Consider the following 10,131-nt stretch of genomic DNA (forward strand, 5'->3'; position numbering starts at 1 on the left):
TATCATATAAATGGAATCATACAATATGTGACCTTTAGTGACTGGCTTCTTTCACTTAGCCCAAGTTGGAGAGCAGTGGTGCAATCACGTCTCCCGGCAGCCTCTACCTCCTGTTCAGGTGATCCTCCCACCTCAGCCTCCTAGGAAGCTGAGACTGCAGGTACATGCCATCACGCCTGGCTAATTTTTTGATGTTTTTTGTAGAGAGAGGGTTTTGCCATGTTATCCAGGCTAGTCTTGAACTTCTGGGCTCAAGCAACTTGCCCGCCTCGGCCTCCCAAAGTGCTGGGGTGACAGGCGTGAGCCATTGCGCCCAGCCAGCATACTATTTCCAACTTTCATCCATGTTGTAGCAGGTATTAGTACTTCATTTCCTTTTATTGACAAATGATTAATAGTCCATTGTCTGGATAGACCACATTCCATTTGTCCATGCATAAGTTGATGAACGTGTATTGTTTCTACTTTGGGCTATTATGAAAATTGCTTCTGTGAACATTTTTATATCAGATTTTGTATGTTTTTATTGCTCTTGGGTATACACCTAGGAGTGGAATTGCTGGGTCATATGTTAACTCTATGTTTAACCTTTTGAGGAACTGCCAAATTTTTGTTTTGTTTTGTTTTGTTTTTTTGAGACAGAGTCTTGCTCTGTCACCCAAGCTGGAATGCAGTGGTGCAATCTTGGCTCACTGCAACCTTCACCTGCCAGGTTCAAGAGATTCTTCTGTTTCGGCCTCCTAAGTAGCTGGGATCACAGGCGTGCACCACCACACTCAGCTAATTTTTGCATTTTTAGTAGAGACAGGGTTTCACCATGTTGCCCAGGCTGCTCTTTAACTACTGACCTCAGGTGATCTGCCCACCTCGGCCTCCCAAAGTGCTGGGATTACAGGCATGAGCCTCTGCACCCGGCCTGCCAGGTCGTTTCCTAAAGTGACTTCACCATTTTACATCCCCACCAGCATGTGAGGGTTTAGATTGCTCCACATACCCACTTGCTATTATATGGGGACAGTTTGAAACAGGGTCCTTTTGGCTGCTCTGCGGGAAACAGGCTGACAGGGAGAAGACAGGAGGTCAATGCAGAGGTCACTGTAATAGTCCAAGCAGGAGGGAACGGTGTCTGGACCCAAGTGGGGACAGTGGAGGAAGTGAGAGGGATTGGATTCTGGAGTTGCTTTGAAGATAGAGCTAACAGGATGTCTTGCTGGGTGACTTCTGGAGTGTGAGAGAAGGAAGGGAGTCAAGGATGACCCCAGCCCGGGTGCGGTGGCTCACAGTTCAAGACCAGCCTGAGCAGCATAGTGAGACCCTGCCTCTAAAAGAAATGAAAAGTTAGGCCGGGCACAGTGGCTCACGCCTGTAATCCCAGCACTTTGGGAGGCTGAGGAGGGTAGATCACTTCAGGCCAAAGTTTGAGACCAGCCTGGCCATCATGATGAAATCCCATCTCTACTAAAAATACAAAAAAGTAGCTGGGTTGGGCCGGGCGCAGTGGCTCAAGCCTGTAATCCCAGCACTTTGGGAGGCCGAGACGGGCGGATCACAAGGTCAGGAGATCGAGACCATCCTGGCTAACACGGTGAAACCCCGTCTCTACTAAAAATACAAAAAACTAGCCGGGTGTGGTGGTGCACGCCTGTAATCTCAGCCACTTGGGAGGCTGAGGCATAAGAATCTCTTGAACCTGGGAGGCGGAGGTTGCAGTGAGACAAGATTGTGCCACTGTACACTAGCATGGATGACAAAGTGAGACTCTGTCTGAAGAAAAATAAAAAAGCCATTTGTGGTTGTGCATGCCTGTAGCCCCAGTTACTGGGGAGGCTGAAGCAGGAGGATCACTTGAGCCCAGGAGTTCAGGCTGCAGTGAACTATGATTACACCACTGCACTCCAGCCTGGGCGACAGGCAAGACCCTGTTTCAAAACAACAAAAACTCAAAGGTTTATCATCACTTGAGATGGGTAAGCCTAAAGTAAGAGCGAATGTGGTCGATGGAATCAGCTCAGTATTGGATGCGTTGAGTTTGAGAGACCCTCTAAACGCCCCCCAGGCCTTTGGGTATGGGATCCTGGAATTCTCTCTTGTCATTTGTTGATGATTTCTTGAATAAATAACCTCAGAACGGAATCTGAATCCAGGGCCTCAGTTTCATCCTCCTCCAAAAAATGGGGACCGTAATGCCTTCAAGCGCTAAGTTGCCATGAGGCTGGGGCACAGGGCAGGGACTGAGATCATCTGCTGCGGTCTGCACCTCGGGAGAGGAACGGAGGCTACGCTAGCGGCAGGCAGTGTCTGTCTGTCTGTCTCCCCCATCCCCCAGCTTCTGGCCGCGGTAGAGGAGCAGGAGGGAAGACTGGATCGTCACCCTGTCTTCCCCCGCTCTGAGCTGGGTTTCCTCCTCGGGGGCTGCCCAGGCCAGACTGCTGATGGAAACCAGCTGCGAGAGGCGCAGAGGCTCGGCACACGCCCAGGCCCCTCCTCGGCGCCGGCGGACCCCGATGGGGGGGCGGGGAGCGCCTTGGCTCCCCTCCCCTCTTCCGCAGCCGGGCCTGGGGCCCTGGCACGTCCGGCGCGCCTGATGCTTTCCAGATGTGGGCTTGATTTCTCTCCTCTATCTGGCCCCGTTGAGCCCACAAGGGGAGGGGGGAGGGGAGCTAGGATCCGAGACCCAAATTTCTACCAGGGACTCGGGTCGGGGTCCCCTTCCCGCCCATCTGCCTTCCCTGTCCAGGCAGTGAAAGCCGAGTTAGGGTGGGCTGTCCGCAGTAAAGACGCTCCTCCCCACCTCCACCACTTCCTAGGGCTCCCGCCTTCTCCAGGTCCAGAAAGAACCCCAAGCCCCATCCATCGGGACACGCCCCCAGGTACACCGAGGGACACGCCCCTTAGAAACCCCGCCCCGGACCCCTCCCCTTCGGTCGCGCCTCTGCAGGCCCCGCCTCCGTCGTCGGGTCCCCACTGGAAGGCGCCCTCTGTGCATCTCTTTGTCTCTCTGGCCGCCTCTGCCTCCATCTCTGTGTGTCTGTGTCTTCGTCCCTGTCTCTGACTCTGCGTTTCGGCTTGGGTGTCTCTCTCCTACCCCCTGTCTCTCTGTGTCCTGTCTGTCTCTGCCTCTCGTGTCTCTCTCTCGGCAGCGCCCTCCCCGCCTCTGCCTCTCTGAGTCCCTAGCTCGTTCCCTCTCTAAATCTGTGTCCCTATAGCCCCCTGCGTCTCTCTGACTCTCCCTGCATCTCCCTCCCCTGCCTGTGAATTTCTCTGCGTCCATTTCCTGTCCTCTCCCTCCGGTCCCTGGCTCCCTGCCGTGCTTCCTCTGGTCCCGAGTCTCCCCTTCATCTCCCGCCGGGCCCTCCTCCCTGTGGCCACCTCCTCCTGTGGTCTCGCGGGGCAGGGTGGGCGCCTGGGCGTGCTGCGCGCGCCCTCATGTGGCCGGCAGGGGCTGCGTGTGAGTGCCAGAAGGGGAGTGCTGGGGAGCGGGGGACGCTGGTGTTCGCGGTGACACCGGGAAATGGCGTGTGACACCTGGAGGCTGTGTGAGTGTGTACTGCCGGGAGACGGCGTGCGACATCTGGAGAGTGTGTGAGTGTGCACTGCCGTGATGGTGTGTGACTCCAGATCTGTGAGTGTGTACTGCCGGGAGATGGTGTGCAATGGCAGGACACTGTGTGAGTGTGTACTGCCGGGAGATGGTGTGCAATGGCAGGACACTGTGTGAGGGTGTACTGCCGGGAGATGGCTTGCGACATCTGGAGAGTGTGCGAGTATGTACTGCTGCGATGGTGTGTGACTCCAGGAGATCTGTGTGTACTGCCGTGAGATGGTGTGCGACTCTAGGAAACTGTGTGAGTGTGGACTGCTGTGAGATGCTGTGTGATGCCATGAGTGTGTACTGCCGTGGTGTATTGGTGAGATGGTGTGTGGTGCTGGGAGTCTGTGTGTGACTGATTGATGTGAGATTATGTGCGACAAGGAGAGACTGAGTGGGACTGCATATGTCAGAGATGACATGTGGCTGACTGTGACACTGTAAAATTACTGGTGATGATGAGAGATTGTGGGTGACTGTGTGTGCTGATGAAAGGTTGTGTGTGATCGGGTGTGGGAGAGACACTCTTTGGGGCTCTGTATGGGACACTGAGAGACCATATGTGGGAGTGAGGGATTGTGTGTGACGGTGCGTGTGAGGGGGCAGTGTGTGTGGCTGTGTGCAACATGGTGAGCATATGGTGCTGTGTGTGTCACACAAGCAGATTCTGTGTGAGAGGGAGTGAGGCTGATGACTGGCGTACACTGAGAGGTGGCATGGACAAGTGTCACGAGAGGCACACAGAAGGCCTCTCATGAGGTGGGACAGACGGAGTGAGCGTCAGACAGTCTTTGTCGGCCACACTGTGTATGGCTTGTGAAAAAGTGCATGACCCGGGCACGTTGCTGCAATCCTGGCACTTTTGGGGGGCTGAGGTGGGAGGATCCCTTGAGGCCAGGACTTTGAGACCAGCCTGGGCAACATAAGGAGACCCCTCCCCACACTGTCTCTACCGAAATAAAAATAAAAGAAATTCGCCAGGTGTGGTTATGCACCTCTGTGGTCCCAGCTACTCGGAGGCTGAGGTGAGAGGATCGCTTGAGCCTGGGAGGTGGAGGCTGCAGTGAGCTAAGATCACGCCACTGCACTCCAGCCTGGGTGACAGAGAGAGACCCTGTCTCAAAAAAACAAAACAAAACTGTGTGACTATGTGTGACACTGAGCTCGTGAGAGATGGCAGCGTTGTGACAGTGCATGTGAGTGTGCGGCTGTGCAGGGCACTCGGAAGCGAGAGTGTGAGGGAGGCCTTGTGTGTAGAAGGCAAGAGATGATGGAGAGGCGGGAGTGAGTGTGTGAAACGCTGCGAGATTGTGTGGGACTCTGTGAGACACTGAGCCATCGTGGGTAGCTAGGTATGATACCAGGAGATGGGGCGCGTGTGTGTGACAGGGACAGACTGTGTATGGAGGGAATGTGTCAGATGCGTGTGACACCAGGAGACTGTGTGAGAATGTGTGTGGCCTTCCATGGGTGTCACTGGACAGGCAACTGGGTGTTACTATGAAATACTATAAAACAGTGTGTACTTGACAGGTTGCATGGGTAATTGCATGCCACCATGATACACAGAAAGTGTGAGACTGGGACAGGATGTGAAACCGAGAGAGAAGTTTAAATGGCATGCAAGGCCAGGCGCAGTGGCTCACACCTGTAATCCCAGTACTTTGGGAGGCTGAGGCGGGTGGATGACCTGAGGTCAGGAGTTCGAGACCAGCCTGGCCAACATTGTGAGACCCTGTCTCTAAAAAAAATGCAAAAATTAGCTGGGAGTGGAGGCAGGCACCTGTAATCCCAGCTACTCAGGAGGCTGAGGTAGGAAAATGGCTTGAACCCAGGAGGCGGAGGTTGCAGTGAGCCAAGATCACACCACTGCACTCCAGCCTGGGCAACAGAGTGAGACTCAGTCTCAAAAGAAAAAAAAAAAGCATGCAAATGTGTGTGACATTTGGAGACATTATATGTGACACTGTGGCAAACTGCTGGTACGTTTGGGGCTCTGAGATAATTTATCTGACTGTGTAGCCCTTGGGGTTGCCATTGTTGGTGGCTGTGTGTGGCATTTGGGGCGACCGTGTGAGGTTATGTTGAACAAGGTCATTCGTGAGGTTGTGTGGTGCTACCATGTGACAGGGCAAGACAGTTTGTGTCTGTGTGAGGGACAGTGAGCATGAGGCTGGGGGGTGACAGGGGGCGAGTGTGGCTGAGTGAGAGGCTCTGTGGGGCACACTGGAAGGGTTTGTGTGACTGTGGATTAAGTGCAGCAAGGCCCGGGACCCACCTAGAGAGACTGTCTTTTCTAGTGAGTGTGAGAGAGGCACAGAGTCCCACAAGAGGACAGCAACGGCAGAGACACAGGGAGAGGGACAAAGACAGGACTGACAGACAAGAGAGAGGGCCCAGAGAGGCAGCCCCAAGGCGTCGGGGCGGCGGGGACCGTGGCTTCGGGAGGAGGCGGGTCCGGACGGGCTGCGCCCCAGGGGAGGGGGCGGGGCGGGCCGGAGAGACCCAGACGCTGCCTCCCAGCCTCTGTCACCGCCACCAGCCCGGCCCAGAGCAGCAACAGGTAGGAAGCTCCCGTCCCGGCCCCACAGCTGGTCCCTTTGCCTGCTCCGTGGCCGCCGTCTCTCCGCCTGCGAATGATTGAATGAACGAGTGGATGAGTGAGTGAATGAATTCTATGTCTTCATCAGCCTGTCTCTCGCTGTGTTCCTCTCTCCCACTTTCTAGTTCCATCTCTCCCCAACCCCTCCATCTCCCTCTCTTTCCTTCCCTTCTTGCCTCTGCCCCTCTATCTCCCCGTCTCTGTCCCTTTATCCCCTTGGTGTCTCTCTGCTCCTTCCTCCATCCCCCCTTCCTCCATTTCCCCTTCTCTCTCTTTTCTCCCTCCCTCCATCTCCCCTATCGTCTCCCACACCACACCCCCTCCCTCCATCACCCCATCCTCTCCCACCCCACACCACAACTCCTGCCTCCATCACCCCATCCTCTCCCACCCCATCCGTCCATCTCCTCCATTCTCTCCCATCCCACACCGCCTCCCTCCATCTCTCCATCCTCTTCCACCCCACACCCTCTCCCTTCATGTCCCCATTCTCTCCCACCCCACACCCCCTTCCTCCAGCTCCCCTGCTCTGTCCCCTCGGTCCCTTTGTCCCCTCGGTGCCAGTCGCCTTGTATCACCCTGTTCCTTGCTCCCCCCTTCATTTGTCCCTCTGTTTTCTCCTCCATCACTTCATTCCTTCCCCAATCTCTCCCTCTCTCTATTCCTCCCCCTCTCTTCATTTCTCCAGTGCCTCAGTCTCTCCCTCCATTACTTTGTCTCTGTCTCTGCGCGTCCCGTTGTCCCTCTGTCCATCCAATAGGCCTCTCCTCGGTGGGGCTCCCCCAACCCTCTCCCCTGGCTGCTAATGAGCAGAAGAGCCTTTGAGGTGGCCAGGGCTGGGGTGGGGGGGCTCCCTGAGGGGGGCGGAGGGGGCAGCTGCTGCCAAGGCCCTAATGAGTCCCCCTCTGTGCCCCTCCCGCCGCGATCTTAATTCCCAGTTCTCCCTGGAGCCACCGCTAATTGGCCTGGGGAGGGGCCCCCCTCCTGGCTCTCGCTCTGCCCCCGGGGGGTGAGGACACCTGGATTCTGATCCAGCACCTGTGGCCCTGTCCTTCTGTCTCAGCCTCCCATCTGTGCGCCCCTCCTTCCCTCCCTCGCCCCTCCCTGCTCTCTCCCCACCTGCCTTAGGTACCTCCATCCGTGCATCCCTGCATCGCTCCTCTTGTTCCTGTCCCCCTCATCTGTCCCTCCCTCCACCAGCTCCTGGCCACCCCATTCGCGCACCCTTCCACCCTCGCACCTGTTACCGGGTCCGTCCCCTCGCCCCCACCTCGGGACCCAGACATATCCTAACCTACTCCCACAGCCTCAACTCCCGCGCGTCTTTTAACCCTTCCCCGCCGCAACCATGTCCAACAACATGGCCAAGATTGCCGAGGCCCGCAAGACGGTGGAACAGCTGAAGCTGGAGGTGAACATCGACCGCATGAAGGTGCTGGGTCGGGGTGGGGAGCAGGGCGGGGATTCTGGGCCTGCGGTCTGTCCCGGGCTGTGTCGGCCCGGAGCCATAGTGCAAGGATGCCCCTAGGAAGAGGGCTGGGCAAGGGGCGGGGCAGGGCAGGAGGAGGGGCCAGGACGAGGGGCGGGGCAGGAAAGGGGGCGGAGCCAAGACGAGGAGAGGCATCACAGGTGAGGGGCCAGGACGAGGGGCGGGGTAGGACAGGGGGAGGGGCCTGTATGAGACGGGGCAGGGTGGGAGGAGGGGACCGGGCAAGAGGTGGGGCCTAAGTGGGCGGCGCTGAGGAACCGAGCAGGGCGGTGACATCTCCACCCGGGTGCTCGCAGGTGTCGCAGGCAGCAGCGGAACTCCTGGCTTTCTGCGAAACGCATGCAAAAGATGATCCGCTGGTGACGCCAGTACCTGCCGCGGAGAACCCCTTCCGCGACAAGCGCCTCTTTTGTGTTCTGCTGTGAACCCTCCAGACAGCTTACCCTCCCCTGCCAAAGTATGGATCCAATAAACTTGGTAACTGTGGCAGTGCCTGTGCTTTCAGGGAGACTGAAGTACGCACAGAGCTTGGGGCCACCGTGGGGGAAGCTGTGTCCGTTCTCATTCCTTCTGAGTGCGTGTGTTGGGGGTAGGGGTGGACGTGGAGTGAGTACGACTCCACCAAAGCCTCAGAGGAGGTAAGTATTCAGTGCTGTCTCCTCCACGATCGATCCTGAACTTAATGGTCTCGACGGCCCCAGAAGGCAGCTGACTACTTGTATGATACCCATGAGGAAACTGAGCCAAAGGAAGTCCTTTATTCAGAGTCGCAAAGCTAGGAGGTAACAGAGCGCTGACAGGGGTACTCCAGTGCTCCCTGAACCCCTCCACTAGCCTCTCTCCTCTCCTCCCCACTGGGTTGGACATTCTTAGGGTCCCCAGTCCCCATCCCACACTTCTCACCCCCTGAACGCCTCCTTTTTTCACACCTGGTTTCCTTGTACCGCAGGCCCGCTTCTGTCCTAAAGTCCTGCGCTTTTTCTCTGCTCACTTGTTCATTCATTCATTCACTCTTCCAAACACTCCCCGAGTACCTACTCTCTGACCAGCGTTGGGCAATGCTAGGGACATGGCTGTGACCAAGACAGCCCTGGCTCTGCCCCGCCCTCTTGGGGCTCAGAGTCCAGTGGGAGAGAAAGACCCGTCCCCACATGGTAAAAACCCAGAGTGGGCAGTGCTGGGTCCGAGAGTGCAGAGGGAACTCCTGACTCAGCTTGGAGGTAAGCGTGCTTCCCGGAGAAGGTGACATCTGAGCTGGAACATGGTGGTGATAAAACTTGGGGAGTCAGAGAAGAGAGAAACATGGCTAGAGGGAGGGAGAGGAAAGAAAATAATGAGTACATTCCTTCATCCTTCCTTTATTTTGTCACTGTTCTGGAGACACAGGGGTGACTGTGACAGCCCTGGTTCTTGCCCTCTGTTTTCCAATTCACATACTACTGGCCCGCAGGACATATATAGCTTTGCAGATATATATAGATATATATATGGAGAGAGAGAGTGAGAGAGAGGAGACAAAGAGAGAGACAGAGGGACAGAGTCTCGCACTGTCACCCAGGCTGGAGTGCAGTGGCGCAATCTCGGTTCACTGCAACCTCTGCCTCCCAGGTTCAAGCAATTCTCCTGCCTCAGCCTCCCAAGTAGCTGGGATTACAGGCATGCACCACCATGCCCAGCGAAATTTTGTATTTTTAGTAGAGGCGGGGTTTCACCATGTTGGCCAGGCTGGTCTTGAACTCCTGACCTCAAGTGATCCGTTCGCCACGGCCTCCCAAAGTGCTGGGATTACAAACATGAGACACCTGCCTAGCCACAGTTAAATTTTGCTGGCTTTACATGATGTTTAAAGATGTTCTTGACTTGGCTGCCAAATTGAAAAACAGATATTTGACATCAAAGTCCATATTTCTCTGGAATTGCAAAGTCTTCTCTGAAATTGTAAGGTCTGGTGACTCACAGGCTGTAAGACAGGGCCTGGGCTTTCCAGCTCACCCAAATCCCCACCATGCCCTACTGTCTCCTGGTTAAGGAAGCTGGGGACCAGTTGCCATTTCACCTGAAGCCTGTGTCGGGGGCTTCTTACAGAGGAATGAGAAATAAAATGGCTGGGCACGGCGGCTCGTGCCTGTAATCCCAGCACTTTGAGAGGCCGAGGTGGGCAAATCACTTGAGGTCAGGAGTTCAAGACTAGCCTGGCCAACGTGGTGAAACCCCATCTCTACTAAGAAGACAAAACTTAGCTGGGCATGGTGGCACGAACCTGTAATCCCAGCTACTCGGGTGGCTGAGGCAGGAGAATTGCTTGAACCTGGGAGGTGGAGGTTCCAGTGAGCCAAGATCACACCACTGCACTCCAGCCTAGGCAACAGAGCAAGACTCCATTTCAAAAAGAAAAAAAGAAAAGAAAAGAAATATGAAACGTTCTGTGTTTCCATTGAAAATGGGGAGGGC

This window comes from Colobus angolensis, unplaced genomic scaffold, assembly GCF_000951035.1.
Source record: "Colobus angolensis palliatus isolate OR3802 unplaced genomic scaffold, Cang.pa_1.0 Scaffold60, whole genome shotgun sequence".
Taxonomy (NCBI): Eukaryota; Metazoa; Chordata; class Mammalia; order Primates; family Cercopithecidae; genus Colobus; species Colobus angolensis.